Source organism: Pleurodeles waltl, chromosome 3_1, assembly GCF_031143425.1.
Source record: "Pleurodeles waltl isolate 20211129_DDA chromosome 3_1, aPleWal1.hap1.20221129, whole genome shotgun sequence".
Taxonomy (NCBI): Eukaryota; Metazoa; Chordata; class Amphibia; order Caudata; family Salamandridae; genus Pleurodeles; species Pleurodeles waltl.
In genome coordinates, this window is record NC_090440.1 from 1,549,197,813 (window position 1) to 1,549,214,626 (window position 16,814).

The 16,814-nt window shown below is 41.0% G+C and overlaps 1 protein-coding gene across 2 annotated transcripts in view; it reads right to left on the minus strand.

Annotated features, from left to right (window-relative positions):
* TANC1 (tetratricopeptide repeat, ankyrin repeat and coiled-coil containing 1) overlaps positions 1-11,523 on the minus strand; it is a 736,024-nt gene extending 724,501 nt beyond the window's left edge. Inside the window, exon 1 of one of the 2 annotated variants that reach the window (XM_069225129.1) lies at positions 11,388-11,523. The gene's annotated coding sequence lies outside the window, so the exon portion shown is untranslated. The remainder of the gene's footprint in view (positions 1-11,387) is intronic. The other variant, XM_069225130.1, reaches the window with a different exon arrangement.
* Positions 11,524-16,814: the final 5,291 nt, after the last annotated feature.

The window sequence follows — 16,814 nt, forward strand, 5'->3', positions numbered from 1 at the left end:
AAATGCGTGGGGGTGAAGGGTGTTAAAGCATGTTCTAAACAAGAAAAAATCTGCAATAATCATGCACATGGTGCATTACTGGAAAGGGATAGACTGCGGAGGGCGAGCGGTGAGTCTGGGCTCCCCTAATTCATATTAATCAACTGACATGTAAAATACAACTGAGGACATGTAATGTCGGGGAGAAGGGTTAAAGATTTCTGCATGGTTCAACTGCTGTTTGCATATCCCCTGCAACATGTGGACACAGCTCTGATTCAGGAGACCCATTTACCAAACTCCAGCAAACCACTCACTGCTATGGAGCTGTGCACTATCATATGGGAAGGAGATTTTAATGTTGCAATTGTAGTAGCAGCTAAACTGGTATTTTGCTTTACTGCTGACCTAGCTGAAATACACACACTGAAAAGAATCTCTGGATTGCACCTCTTATTCTAAAGAAGACATTTATTAAATCACTCTGTAAGGCTCGTAAAGGAAAGTCAGTACAACTGAAAGCGCATGTTTAAAATGTGCGCAGCAATAAAATAAAAACATGTACAAATAATATTCAATCTAGAAACAGCAAATATATACATGCAAAGATACAGATACCTATATATATATATATATATATATATATATATATCTAACACACACTCATACACAATGCAAAGCAAATAATTAGTAAAAAATCATCACCATGGGGCACAGTTGCTCCTTCATCTTTCTCTCAGTAGCTTCAAGATGCAGACTCCAAGATCTGCTGTTTAAGAGAAAGAGAGATCTACCCTCACAGGATGTCGGGCATTGACGTCTCAATCCTGACTGAAGTCTCTGAATCTCCCCACTGTCAATCATGGGTCTCTTATATACCTTAAACAAGCCAGAGAGGAGATTCCTAGAAAAACAACCTCGCTCCTTGTTATTAAGAAATGCTAGCTACTTCGGGTCAGCTTTGAAAGGAACGCATTGGAACGGGCCAGGTTCCCAAGGTGTCCCTCCAAAAACTAAACTGTTCCCTGCCTTACCATAAACATCATCCTAGTACATCCTTATCAGAATAACTCCCCCATGTTATGCCTTAGCTCTTGATTAGAAAGAACATGCAGACATGTAGAATAAAAACATAAGCGAAAACATGTTGTGCACAGAAAAAGACTTGAATTTTAACTGGCGGTGAAGCTAAGGCTAACATAATTACAAAATGGAGTCTGTAGTTGGTGGCCGCTAATGTGACGGTGGACAAGCTAAGATAAGTTCAATGTAGTGCACCATGGAGTCAGTGGTCAAAAACACAAATATCATTATAACTGGACTCCACTGGAAGGGCCGAGAGCAGACAAAGATGAGCACAAACAGTACTGCACACTATTATGCATCTGTTTGCACCATTAGACACATATTGTACAGTTAATCAGTCCAACAGGCACTCTTCGTGTTATCCAGCCTTCCATGGCTGTTTAATATGAAGATAAGAGGCAATGGAATTCGGTCTAGGAAACTGTGCATTAACAAATGTTTAAAAGAAGGATGTGTGTCACTCGTCCCCCTCCCTTTTAGGTCGAGCATAGCAGCTACCAAGTGCTACTTATCAACCTGTTGTAATCTATTATGTGGGCTTTAAACACGGCCATCTCACACCCATCACTTTCATTCATTCCTGGGCTTGCCTTTCAACAATCCCTTGATGTCATTGGTAAATGCTTTATGTCTGCCCCGCATTGAGGCTCTTTTGTTACGCCTTGCAGACTGACCCTATTACATGGATGATTGCAGAATTGCCGATATACTTTCGGAAGGGCGAATTACTTTTTTCTTTTGTCTCTCCTGTTCTCGCTCCATGGCGGCCATGGCACTTTGAGCGCCAACCGTGTGTGCTCAATCAGCAGTATTGGAGCACTTATCACATTGTTACCTAATCAGAGTCATTTGAATTTTGCTTTTGTCCCCCCCCTTCGTGCTCCGTGGCTTTAAAAAAACCCATGTAATTGGTAAATGTTTTACCTAAATAAAAACACAGAAATCATCAAAAGGGCTATCCTGGCACAGTGGGAGAGCCGATACTACAATATTCACTGCACTCGGGGAAGCTCGCCCCATAATGCTTTGCACGCATTTCTTTTTCAAAACATTTTTGCCCGTAACTCAAACTGTGGTGGTCCTAGGAGAATGGGGCCACCACCAAACCATTCAGTGTGACATGCTCTTTCTGTCTAGGTCATCTCTGGGTCCCCACACTAGGTTGCAGGGAGGTCCCAAAATAGTAACCTCTCCTACCATTCAATTTCTTTTAAAGCTCTTTCATGGCTGGAACTTTTGTTTTACAGCTGGGAATAGCTTGTATTTAAGGGCCTTCTTTGCAATAGTATTTCAGTAGGACTTCTATGCCACAAAATGTGTACAGCACTATGCCCTCTAGGGGGTAAATATATGATTAAACCGCATTACTTTCTGATATTCTGTTTTCATATTCTGAAGCTATATAGTTACATAGCCATGTTTCTTACAAATTATATTTTTATTATGATGTTCTCTAGGGGCTGTTCTGAGCATTACAGTCAAGCTATTACAATATTCACTGCACTCGGGGAAACTCCTCCATTATGCATTGCAGGCATTTCTTTTTCACACATTTTTGCCCAATAACTCAGCCTGGTGGTCCTAGGACAATGGGTCCACCACCAAACTGCTCAGTACGCCGCACCCTTTCTGTCTACGTTATCTCTGAGTCCCCACACTAGTTTGGGGATCCCAAAATAGTAGCCTCTCCCACCGTTCAATGTTTTTTAACGCTCTTTCATGGCTGGAACTTTTGTTTTACAGCTGAGAGTAGTTTGTGTTTTAAGGGCCTTCTTTGTAACATCATTGTAGTAGGCCTGCTAGCCCTTAAAATGTGTAATGCACTACACCACCTAGGGGCTAAATATATGGTTGCACTGCATTACTTTCTGCCACTCTGTTTTTATGTGGTTACGCCCCCTAGGGGCTAACTATATGGTTACTTAACCATGTTTCTTACAAATGCTATTGTTGTGGTGTCCCCTAGGGGATGTTCTGAGCATTACAGTCAACATACTACAATATTTGCAACACTCAGAAACTTGCCCCATAATGCTTTGCAGGGCATTCTTTTTTACAAAACATTTTTGTTCATAATTCAGCCTGTGGTGATCCTATGACAAATGGACCACATTCAAAACATTCACCACAACGTGCTCTATTTAGAACATCCCTGGTTCCCCACACTCGGTTAGTGGGCACCCCAGAATAATAACTCATCTCACCATTCAGTGTATTTTTAAGCTCTATGGCTGGAACATTTATTTTGCACCTGGGAGTAGTTTGTGTTTTAAGGGTCTTGTTTGAAAAAAAATATTCCTGTAAACCTACTAGCCCTTTAATTATATGCAGGGCCACTAGCATTATGCGGAACAAAGAACCAAAATTTGCGGCTGGGTTGACCAAATTATGTGGCAAAAAAAGTCCAGTTATGCATTTACAATGCCAAGAGCTACAACTAAAGTAAATGCAAGACCTATTGCATTGCAAATGCTTGTTAATCAATTTGTTTGTCACTAACAGAGCCATCAAATGCAAATCTAAGGGCATTCCCACCAAAATTAAATGGAGCACCATTACGGGTCCTGCAATTTGCAGGAGACACTGTCGTACTTGATCACACAACCATAGGTCTCCAACACTTGTTAGATAAACTTGAGATTAAAGTTAAAAAGTTAAAGAGAGAAATAAATATCACCTTTACGAGGATTTGATACAACCAGACAAGGACAGGGCAAACCATCACCACTGTAACCTCCTCAGTACCCGCAGATGGAATTCCTAGCTTCAGGTCATCATAGACAGTATATGAAAATACTTAATATCATGGCAATAGGTACTACAGTTGCAAAACAAAAGGGTAAATAATCTTTCAGGCCCCTCTTTAGCCCCACTGCCTAATGCTAAATACTGACAGCCATTACCTTACAGCCTCAAAGCCTTTCCATACAAATGTAGTGGTTGGCTTAAACAGGCATAGTCTAAATTGTACAAATGCATCTTTAGGCTATTAAATTCCGAGATGGGGGCTCAACTTAGTCTTGAGTTTGGCCTTTTAGAGCAATCCTTGGAACAAAATGCTACATTAGTAAAACTGTGGTTTAAATTAATGCTGAAAATGGCACTTTTAAACATCATCTTGGTCAAGAACTTGCCCAGTCTAAATCCACCCCTTGGGACCTACCCACAGAGTCAACAATGCATTCCCTACAAATTACCCCACCATGGAATCTCAATATGTCCTATGGAGATTTTAAATGTGTTCCTATAAAGGCAATTACATCAAAATCCAAAGCAGATGGCCTACAAACATTACAGTCAGAACACAATCTGTTCACAGTGGAAACTTATGAAAAAAGTGGCACCTCAGAAATCCCTAATGCTGCCCATCATTGGAAAATTAAACTTAAATTACTATGATTGCATTTCAGGCTCTTTTATGCTAGGTGAAAACAATTATAAAATGGAAGCACACTGGGGCCAATGTTGCTTGCCGGTTTTGTTCTTATATCAAAGAATCACTTGTGCACGTTCTTTGTGTTTGTCCAGCCTTTCTTTGTGAGAGGAAAAAACTCCTCAAAACATTTTTCCACAAATTGAACACAAGGACTGGTCTAAAAGCCAAACTGCAGTGCTTCCAAGGAACGGACAGTAGGTTTACATTTTAGATTTGTCAAATGTATGGCCACAGTTTTCCATGCAATGGCTAAGCAGTATGACAACTGTTTTGCTGAGTTATCTCAGGAGACTGTTCCACTGGTGCACTGGTATTCTGCACAAGTCACTGATTTACTCATATAACTGACTGTTATATCTACTAAATTTCTTGAGACATAGTTGCATAGAGGGCATCTATAGCTTAAATGACACTGATTTTATAGCAGACACGTACTTTAATGCTATTTATTGCAAAAGATTGTTTATACTTGATAATATAATTTGGAATGGTTTTAGTTAACTAGCATACAAGGATTTACTGTACATCATGGGACTTTTGCAATTTGCCCTGAAGTTCTGGAGTTTTCAGTTACAGAAAAAGGGAAGAAGCGGTTTTCTTCACTCATACTTTGATATTTGCAGGGAATTCTGGTAATAAAACATGTTGCAATAACACGCCACATCACCCTGAATTCTATACTTGTTAGAAGTGCATGGAGTTAGTAGGAGTCCCTGGGACCCAGCTAACCCCATGACCAAATATTGCAGATATACATTTGTAAACTTCTCCATTAAAAACATTCCTTGTTATCTAGCGTGTGGAACCCTGCTCATGCCTACATATATATATCTGGCATTCCACGCTGGGGGTGGTAAGTTTCCCTGGGCGCTAGTTGATCCCAGGATAGGGTTTGGAAAACCCACTCTACCACTCACTCGCATTGGTGAATCTTATTTGATCAGGTTGAGCTATATTTAATACTTCTGGCGAGTTGACAATGAAGAAGGTGTTCTGTTCAGTTGAAAATGGAGGAGCAATAAAAGATGCCTTTAAATCTTGTTCTGTCACATTTTCTCTGTGCTCACAGACAGAGGTCAAAAGTCAGTTTTTCTTACAATTAATTTTCCTTCTGACTGCAGAGTTCCAGGACATTGTAAGGTGAACTGTGTGACCTGCTGCTTAGAATGTAAAATAAAATGATATAGGGTGTCAGATTTTTCCTAACACACATTTAAATGACTAAGTCAACTGTGCAAATATTTCAAAATATATTTAATTAGTTGTGAAAGCCCTTTTTTTATATTTCTGTGTGATGAAAAAAATATTTTAATAGGATGAAAACAAATCAGAATATTTTGTGTTGATGTGCAAAGGATATGTTTTCTGAAACCCAATGTTCAAAGATTAATACAGTATATAGTTTTATCAGTAAAGCTGCAAGTTAGTGGAGAGGTTTTTAGAGATTTCTTGGAAAGTTACTGTGTGTAGATGACACTATGTGACCACATCATGGTTTAGTAATATATTTATTAGAATTGAGTGTTTAAAAATACTGAGAAATACTCCTGCTCTGATGGCTGTGTTGTTAGTCAACTAAAAGAAGTCCTAGGTTATGTGGGCTAGACGTCATGGGTATGTGGGCTAGATTCTTGTGATGCATGCAGCAAATTTTAGTGTACTTAATCAAACAAAAGAGGTGTTTTTTTTGTACTGCAGCAATGCTGAGCTCACATATTTTAAGGTGCAACCATATGTGAGAATGAAGAAAAGGTGACTCTGTAAACTAATTTACCCACGATCACACAATTTGAGACCAGTTTATGGGTCAAGAACATTACAGTTAGGCTGAGTAGATTATTTGAGTAACTCGACCTGCAGGTCTAGTAACATTTTTATGATTTTTCTAACCCTGCAGGACCCTAGATCCCTGCTCAAATCCACAAAAATCAGATACTTAAAACATTTACGAAACAACCAGTAACACAGATGCGAGTCAAGCCTCGTCAGACACATTTTGCTGCATTCGGGAAACTTAGGGAAAGTATTATATTCTGCAAAGAATGGTAAAAATCTGACCTACATCATGATCAGTGCGATCTCTTAGTCATTTAATGAAAGTATATTTGAGGGCACTGTTACAGCCAGTAGAGAGAAAAAAGGCATATACTAAGCATTTACAGTTCCTAAACAGCATGGAGGGAAGTTGTTCAGCTAGCCCTTACTGCTTTTGAGGATTTCGACTCAAACAGGTGGGCTTATAAAATACAAGTCAATTATGGCAACTTTAAAGTTGCCGCTGAAGAGTCATCTGGTGATTATAATCTTGCCTTTAGTATATAGATCAAATAGCTTAGTCAGATCTTCAATCAAGGTGTCAAATCAACGGAGATACACTTGCATCACTTCATAGTATATTACCTCCATTTCATGGCTTTTAAAATGTTAATTAATTGTTATATAGAAAAGTACACTGTTCCAAAAACACATTTTCCTGCTGACATAACCATTGGGGGAAATGTCCAGGGTTGGACTAGCCTTTATTTCATTGTTCGTTTCCCCAGTGTGCTGGATCCATTGGAGGCTGGTTCTGAAAGCCAATAACCGGTGCCTCTGTCACTTTGCCTTGCTCTCTGCAGTTAGTTTCAGCAGGCATGACAGGGATTCAAGAGAGATAGCGATCAGAGATGGTGAAAAGAGAGAAGAGGTGTTAGGTAGCAGTAGATGGTTTGAGTGTGCTTTGCCAAGGCTACTTTTGGTTCCCCAATCCAGTCCTAGAAGTTTCTTACATTGGTCTTTCTGGAAATAAACACTACTCTTGTTAAGCCCTCTTCCGTCTTGTTCTTACTAAGCAGTATATAGATCTTCTACAAGAATTACATTAGAGTGGATCTAATATAATATTTTCGCTGGAAAAAACAAGACAAAAGTGTGATAAAAACCCTATAGTTTAGCTATTTCCTCATAAGTGAAGTGGGGCAACTCACATTTTTGGATCATGCTTGACTTTCTGATGCAGCTTTTGAAAGAACCTCATGATATTGTAAAACACATTGCAGTAACAACCACTGGCAAAGCCAACTGGTCTGGCATTGGCTGAAACCTTCTTAATTTCTCAGTGTTCGTTTTGTCATAGATGTTGAAAAACTTGGGAGGTGTCGGACCTCACAACTATAAAAAATGGCTAAAACCAAAAATATCTTCGGTCTAAAGAAACATTTGTTGTCATGGCAGTGCCTGGCACCGAAGGGAACTACCTTGCAGCATGTGTGCTCCTTGTGAAAGAGCAGAATGCCATTACACGTAGTGACGTTAAGTGAGGGCTGAAGTGGGCTGACCGATTGTCCCATGTTGTATGATGTAGTGGGGGGGTGAAAATGTGCATGATACGAGAAGCCAGTGCATGAAGCAGGGTTGCTGAAAGTCCTCGGTATACTGTATACAAGTAATTTTACTAAAGCCAGAAGGTCTTGGTAAATACCAGACATAAGAAATAATAGAGTTAATGTCATTAGCCACAACATATTGATTTACCGTTTCTAGGTCACCTCATTCTTACAGGTTCTGTTCCAACATGAATTCCTCAAAGGGAGAGCACAAACTGTGACTGGAAAATGATTGTCTTAACATCAGTCCCCAGTAACTTAACTCATGACCTTCTTTTCTCTCTAACTACATAAGACACAAAGCACATAACATAAAAACACATGAAATTCCAGTGAAAGTAAAATTGTGCATCGTTAGCCACACTCTTCAACCAGAGCTTCTGCCACTTACCCCACCCTCCCTGTAAGCCTCAACATAGTGCCCTTCCTAAATCCAATGCAAACCCTGCCCTTGATGTTGCATGTTCACTCCCCACTTCCATGAATTACTTACTGTAAAACTCATATTGTGTACAGCAATCAAGGCTGTATCAAACATATGTAAAACCTCTGAAAAAAGGCTTCCTGCCTCTGGAATATTGAGGGGAAAAAATATGTTTAGATTTAATTAAGTCAAATTTAAGCCTGGTAGGAACAGGTGTAAATACAACCAAAATAAACAGAAGCAAACCATTACCTACAAAGTTTTGAACCTGTATATTATTTGCTCTTTCGGGAGTAAACCATGATTGTATTGTGTGTCCTTGGCCACTCGTTGAACACTTCTATTTTACAAGTGAGGTGATTTTGTAGGTACAATTATTTATTTGCAAACTTTTCACTGGCAACTTACAACTTGAACATATGCAAGCGACATGTAAGTAGCACAAATTACATACACATAGAAGACAGCGGTGCAGGTTATTTAAGTTAAACCCATTTCAAATTTTGGGGGGGGTTGCAAATAGCGCCATTTGTGTATTTTTAGGTCTGGGTTCTGACAGCTGTCATACAGGCCTACTGCTAACCATATTTGTGGTGTGGGTTCTGGATCGCCCACTTTGAATCATTTGCTTTCTTCAACCAGCTTCTTGCAATCATTGGCATGAGACATTTCAATCATGTGTTGGACCAGCCCAGTGGAATATTTATCTATCACCTAATGGCATAGGCTGATTTCATGTGCTTGAACTGAACTACTTGAGACTACTTTACAACTACAGCCCAGTCTGCTCTTTGCTGTCTCCCTCATGTATGTCTTGTTCTACTGCGCTAATACATTATGCATCAGCATAACAGAACCAGAGATATTTACTTTACTAGCGGTTGGTTTTGGTGCACACCAATTCATGGACAATGAAAAACCTTTGTGAATCTGTCTCTCGGTTGCTACTAACAAATATCCATTTTAACATTTCAGACAATATGGAACACTGAAGCAACTGAAAACAAGTTTGAGCAGTTGATTGTGACCACAAGATTTCACTTTAAGTTCTCTAAAAATATAAATTTTCAAAATTTGCATCTAAAGAACTTTTAATATAAATGATGCACCTTTACGCCAAGTGCCCCAAAACGTTCCCTACAAAATTAAAGTCAGGAGGTGTACACAAGGAAACTGAATAATACAGAATGGTTACAAATCATGCACTGTCCCGGTGACCGGACATACTGTATTTTTTTCCTGGCAGTATACAGCAAATGTCTACAATTGACACATTGCAAAGCATTAGTGGATACCCATATCGGTTAGAGTGTTTTGCTATTTTTGTCACAATGGTGTATGGGACTATGTGTGGATATGTCAAAACAGAGACTGTAAAAAGATGCAATTGTTTCAGCACTAGACAGGCAATAAAGAAAGGTGTCAGGGCATAGCCCAAAAGTAATGATGCAAACAATACTTGAGATGGTGCGTTTTCCTAGGTTTGAGGAACACTATACTCGCCGAGTGCCGACGTGAAAATATTGTGATTTTTTAAATGGACAAAGCTTCGAGTCACTTTCCATAGTGTAAAGCATGCCACTGCAAATGGGCGCCAGTACGTAACCTGAAGAGTACAAGGACACAGTACAGGAAGTGCTTGGGCATACTCCGAAGAGCCCATGCTATATACGTAGGAGTGCAGGTGTATGCATGGAAGAGCGGCAGGGCAGAATATAAGCATATAGCCCAAAGAGTACCTAAGCACACCCAGAACTGGTACAGTGACAAAACAGACAGTGCTTCCGTCACCAACTCCGGATGGCCTAGAAATGATATTGGTGTCACTGATGCCTGCACCCACCCGTGGTACGCATGTCAAAGCACAGCACTAAAATCGAGCATGACAACATTCGCAGAATCAAGGCAGCGCATTCCAAGAACACACGAAAAGTCCAAAAACATACAACAGAATGCCGGATCTAAACGAGTCGCATTCCAAAGTAGAACGCCATGGCATATTTGGGTAGTGACACTCGGAGGAAATACTTAAAAGAGTGCCAGTGCGCACTCAGCTTACTTTAACATGCAGTCTTCCATTTTCAAGCTGTGTTCTAAAGCTTATCGGGCCCATCCAACTGTGAGCCTGGAGCTGTCTGGCTAGGCTAATCTCTTCCTCTAGAGATAAACGGGCCTGGAGGTACCTGGCAGTAACATGCGCAGCTCAGTACTGGATTAAAATAGCTATATCCATCCTCTTCCGCTGTCCTCTGGGGAGAAGACAACTTCAAAGAAACCTCAATTTAAGAGCCATCGCTGGCAACAGTTCGCTTGGATGGTTCCTTTTATCATGGGTGATAAATCTTCAGCTCTACTGGCCAAGGTTATAAACGTGTTAGATTGTTTTCACTTTAGGTGCAACACATACCCGGCCTTCAACACAGGAGCACAGTTTAATGGAAAACCAAGAGGGCTAGAGCTATATGACCAACACTTTTTACTCACTTAGCGGCCGTTCCCTACCACAATTTCTCTAACTTCAAACTTTCCAGACTAGCCCAGATATATTATATCAACTGGTCCCCGAGTGGACTAGATTGTCTGAGGACAGGAACTCACGCACTTTATTCTATTTGTGCCTTCATCGTATCTATAAAGTCCAATGAAAGTGTCAATCGTGAGCTACTGGGAGAGGGGGCGCAAATCATCCCCGCGTTTCGCTTCTAACACCTCTCAGGACATTACAGATAGTTACAAATACACGGTTACATGTGAAAAAGGTGACGCTACTAGTCCTTGCAGCCCTTGTCCTTCCTGCACAAACTACGGAGAACTCGCCAGCACACTCATAAAAAACTTCTCCTGGTCCACAAACACAGAGTTCAAACTAATCCACGCAGCAGCCGAGGGCTGTCAGAGGAAACGGATAGGCGTCTGTCGATGCCGCTGCTGTGCCACGACAAGTCCCTGCAGATCCCTCGGGCTTCCCCTCCCCTCTCAACCACTTCCAAAAACGTCTTGCGCAGCTCCTTCCTGAACCCAAGAAGTCCCCAAGTCTCATGCCGACGGGGTGGTATATGGGGGAGCAGTGACAGCTCAAAGTAATTGAAAAATGTACCTGTGGCTCTCCGGGAACTTTCACGATCCCCCGGCCCAACAGTATCCGGCTCACATCCCCATCACAAACGGCACCAAGGTCTCCAGGGTTCGGGCTCACTCCGTCAGCGGGCGGAGGAGGGTCCCTTGCATGCCCCTCCTTTTCCAACGCCCCCCAAGATTGATTCGGACTGCCCTGAGCTTTAATTTTCCTTCCCACCAGTTGGCGTCCCGTGGCTATCCCCTTCCTTCCTAGGCTCGTCCACGCCCAGGTGCCGCCTTCACACGCGAGCCCGCTCCCTGCATTTCAACCCTTACCGCAGGCCTCCTCCTTTCTGCCGCCAGGACAGACCTGAGGAAAGAAGGAGGAGCCGCCTCAACTTGATACCTCTGGGGCCCGTCCGCATTGAGCTCCTCCCGCGGCCCGCCCCTGGAGCAAAGAAGTGTAGTTAAGTCGAGTGGTGGCCTGGCCTATGCTGTCCCATGCCTCATGGCACTCGCTGTCAGTGCCCGCCCCCGGCTCTGTGAAGGAAAGCAGGGTTACCCATTTCTCCCTCCCCGCCAGTCTACTTGAAGGAAAGCAGCCGGTCTCCGTTCACAGCATCTGTGAACCAAACCGCGCTAGCAGGGAAACGCCGACCTGCAAAAAGTAACACCCGCCCACGCCCCAGCTGAAGAGGTTGAGCCAACACACTGGAAACCCGAAAAAAACGCAGGCCTCGAGAAGAGTCAAAGCATATGGCAGCAATTAGCTGAGACTCAAGTTTGTGTGACGGTTCCGAGATTTATGGTGGCATGCCATGGACATACTTCTGTCCTGTAGCCAGTATGCCTTGTGAGCAGATCGAGTTTCCATTTATACTGGCTAAATCTGATGAAATGTCACTAATTAAACTCCTTATTTTAATGGAGTATCTAGTCTCAAAAAACAAGAAAAGCTATTGAAAAATGGTATTTATAGATGTTAATATAATACAATATTAAAATACAATTTTCATCATTCTTGCTACACTCACAAGAAAAACTATCTTCAGAGGGTGCTCGATGACGTCATTGCCAGCAGGTAAAAAGGCAGGAAACAATATTTATCAGGATGCAAAAGAACAAAACGGTATAATGACAGCAGAAGTAAAGTAACCTGTTCTCCGTTAAACTGCTACGAGTAGCATAACTCGCAGCGTTCCACGCGAACCTTTACAAAGTTTTTTGAATGTTCGGTAATGCATATTCTAGAGAATGTATATAAAATTATCGTATTTAGTTCTTATTGAACGTTCTGCTGCTAGGACGCCAAAATACGTTTTACACTGTTGCGTTTCATGGGAAAGTCCAGGCTTCAACGACATTTTTATGTAATAGGAGGCCTATCACAACACTGCCAAGTTGAGAGTTGTGTTGCATTTTGTAACACGCGGAACGGTTTCGAAAATCTGGACAGGTGACCGTAGTCTCAGTGGAGCCAGAAAAGTGAGAAACCATACATTTTATTGCACCCCAAGGAGACTACAAATACATTCTTTGCTTTTTTTTCTCAGTCGAAACCACCAGTCTCACGCAAGTTTAAATTTCAACTACAATCTTGCTTTCAAAGTTTAGATTTCGAATTGATAATGTTGCTTTTCAAAGGTATGAGACTATTTTATACTCTCTGCTTTTTAACAAGTATAGTGTTAAACTCTTCCCTGCTGATTTCTTGCTGCAGGATTTGCACTGAGCAGATCTTTGGTGCATACTTACGTACAAACCGCGCTCGAGTGGATAGAACTTTAATCGTGGACTGAGGCGTGACTCAAACAATTGAAGTACATCATTGACAGTAAAGCATATTAGGCACCACAATGATGACTAAGAGTGGTCATAAAGATTTCTTAGCAGGTCAGCAAAGTTACACATTCAAATCCTTCAAATTAGTTGTAAATCAATACATGAATGAAATTGTCATTATGATTCAAGTCAATTCAAAATAGCAAATACAAAGACAGGCTATTTAAAGTTGCCATAAAGCAATTTGAAGCAAATACAGTTTCCCATAAATGGAAATTTACTGTTTTTCTAAGCTGGTGAGTTGAGTGAGCTGGGGAGAAGTCAAGCAGAAGGTGTCAGCAAGTAAAGCATCTAATGGCAAAATCAAACGAAGATTCAGTTATGTAAGTGAGAATGAATTTGCCCTGGAGTATAACTCTTTTGGGCAAGAGCAAAAGAAGTGTCTACTTTTATGAGAGGGGGCATCTGATCTGTTCTTATTCATTAATGCATAACTAAATCATCTTTTTACAGCCTTCTTCACTGCCACTCCGCATTGGAAGTCTCTGCTGCATGGCCATCAACGGATATCTTATAGCGGAATGAAACAGTTCGGCCAGCATGTGCTTCTTGGAGGTTCATTATTCATCTCTACAATTAACAAATACACATAAACATTCGCACAGAACGTAAAAACATTATGATACATTTAAATTATTGTGTACTGTTGTAGCGTGGGTCCTGAAATGAAAAAGAGGCTAAAAAAGTACACAGCAGACGAGAGAATATTTCACTTAGCATGAATCATTTAAACTGAGGCCTGCCTTAACTGTGGTCAACTTTAGCATTATCACACTCTATATATGTAGGTGTGTGGTGCAGTTAAACGCAAGTGTTTGTGCAAAGCGTAAAATAATTAAAAAGCATCACCAATTGTGACAGGAGGTTGTTGTGTCACGTTAGTGTTTGAGGAAGCACAGTGAGGTAAGTGTGATTATCAGAAAATTGAAAAAATCTGTCTGTCCTTGAAGGCAATTATTTTGTTAAGGACAAGAATCCTCACCCACCCTTAGGTGGCATGTTTCATCATTAGGTCCCTCCTCACACCAGGACCTGTTGTGGGCTACAACTCTCGATAATAGGCAGGAGATCTTGAGGTGTTTTCAAATAATATGGGCCCTTGTAAGAATGTTGGTCTGGGTGAGGAGTGCAGAGTGTTAGGTGTGTGTAAAGTGAGATAAAATTATCTCTTTTTAGGCTGAATCAAAACTTTATTCTGGTGCCTCGAAGGGATAGAATAAAAAAAAAAACAAGTGGAGTGAAACCTGACCCCAGCGCAAGAGTGATCACCATGTTTCTGCCTAAATTACGACCTTGCTAATAGGTTCTAGGCATTCTTCAGGGCCATAAGCCTATGTCACTCTGCAAAATAACATAGGCAAAGTATAATAGGACAATGAAATGAAAAATTGATACAGGGACCCACAGGACTTGTCAGGGGGATCCACCGTCATTCTCACTCACAGTAGTTTGGTGTTTGACTTCAACTCTAGGCTCTTTTTAGAACAGGAAGGCTTCCTCAAAGGTATACCTTAGGGCAATAACAGTGCACCTTTACAGCCCTCTTACATAGGCTGCCCTAAAAAAAGGAATCTCATGTAATGTACACTTATATGTTCTTCACTGCACCTACCTCTTTCCGGTGAGATTGCATACAATATATTAGACCAGATGCAGAGCGGGGGAGCAGACTTCCTACAGACAACTTGGGACTACACACATCTGGTACCCTATTGGGAAACTATTACCACGTTGCCTACGTGAGGTGACCAACATAAACATTGTTAATACTGTTAAGCACTGCTTCGTCCACATAATTCCTTACCCATGTGAGTGCAAGGTCCAGTAGGGTTTGAATTGCTGAGTCTTGTACTGGCAAACAGACCAGTGGCTATTCAATGGTTGTCGCCCTCAAGTCCCACACATCTACAATTGATTAAAGATATGGGGGAGTGGACTCTGGCAGAAGAAAGACAAATGTGGGAGGTCAGAATAGAGGACACTGGGACACTCTTGGAGTAGCCGCATGCTCTATAAATCATGATTGTTTGATGACAAGTAGAAGAAGGTTGCTTCAAATGGGCTGGTATGCAACAGGAACTCTTGACCTCAACATCAGGGGTAATCTCTGAGATTAGCAGAAGCGCACATGCATCTTCATGAGAGAGCACATACAGTGTTCAAGACAGTCCCCTGATGATAGGTGCTAGATGATTATTTGGAAAGAGGGGAGGGGCAGTGGAGATCTGCTTGTACGCAATCATTAGGTACCTGTTGTGCCTTATAAAAAATGCAGTGCCCACAGTTATAAAATGTTAAACATTTTACAACACAAGCTAGCTCTATAAGTTTCCAAAGTTACTTTGTTGTTTGAAAAACACATCATAAATAAACATGCAATGTGAAACTTTACCTAGTAAAGTTTACTACTCCTGGAAAACCAGTTGTAGCATCGAAGCAGTGCTAGAGGAGTTTGGAACAGTATTTAATTACACTTGGTGGGAAGAGATACGATGCAGAAATGAGATTAGCTATTTTATATAATAGTTTAGGATTTGAAGGGAGGCACATCTTTGATGATTTGCTGGAAGGTATTCCCAACACCACTAGTTTTGGTCAATGGAATGGGTATTTAGAAGCTGTGGAGACATTGTCTTATCATTTTTCAGAGGAACCTAGCATAGTTATTGAAAAACACATCTTTTATACAGGGAAGCAATTGTCTGACTAATCCGTTGACAGATATGTTGCAAAGTTACTCATCTTTTCATCGACTTGTGAATTTGATGGAATTCTAGACCATTATTTGAGAGACCAGATAGTTGTGAATTGTTTCAAAAGAGAAGTACAGGAGTAGATGTTGTGTTTTAAAATCCAAAATCTGAGTGAGACTGGTGCCACTGCAAAGGACATCAAGCCGTCTATGTGGGCCTCGAAGGAACTTAATAAAAGTGCTATATTATTTCAAGTAGCTAAACATTTAAAAATGGTAACAGAGTTGAAGAAATTAAACAAAGATCTACAGGTTGTTTTCGTTGTGGGTTAAGGTTTCACCTGGCAAGCACTAATAACTGTCCTGCAACTAGCAGGAGGTGTAAGGAGTGTGGTAGAGTAGGCCACTTTGCTAAGGTCTGCAAAAGCTAACATAAGCTGACACTAGTTAGTCGGTGCAGAATAATGATCAGAGTTTTCGTGCAAGTAATTGCAATTTTGTATTATCTTTTGAGGAGAGCATGGGGGCAAAGGTGGCTTGGCACAAAAGAGATCCAGTATATAAATTTGTGTGGCGCCTCTAAACATATAAGTTACTGTTGACTCAGTTTCACATATTACCATTATTGATTAAAAGGTATTCTTTGACAAATGGGGGAAGATGTCTCTAATTTCCACAAATGTGTATCCTATAGCTTTTGGTGGGACAAAAATTGATGTGCTAGGGTATTTTCAGTAGATTACTAAGTTTGCAGACAGGTAACTTCATGTTAAGGTATATGTAGCCAAAAAAAGGGTACAGTGTCCGGGGCAATTTAAGAATGGTTATGTGTCCATGGCACAAGTTATCCAATTTAGTTGGTGAGTTTGGAGTTAAAATAGCTTAAATAAGTCATTGATGTGCAATCAGAAGTATGTGATGCAAATTAAGATG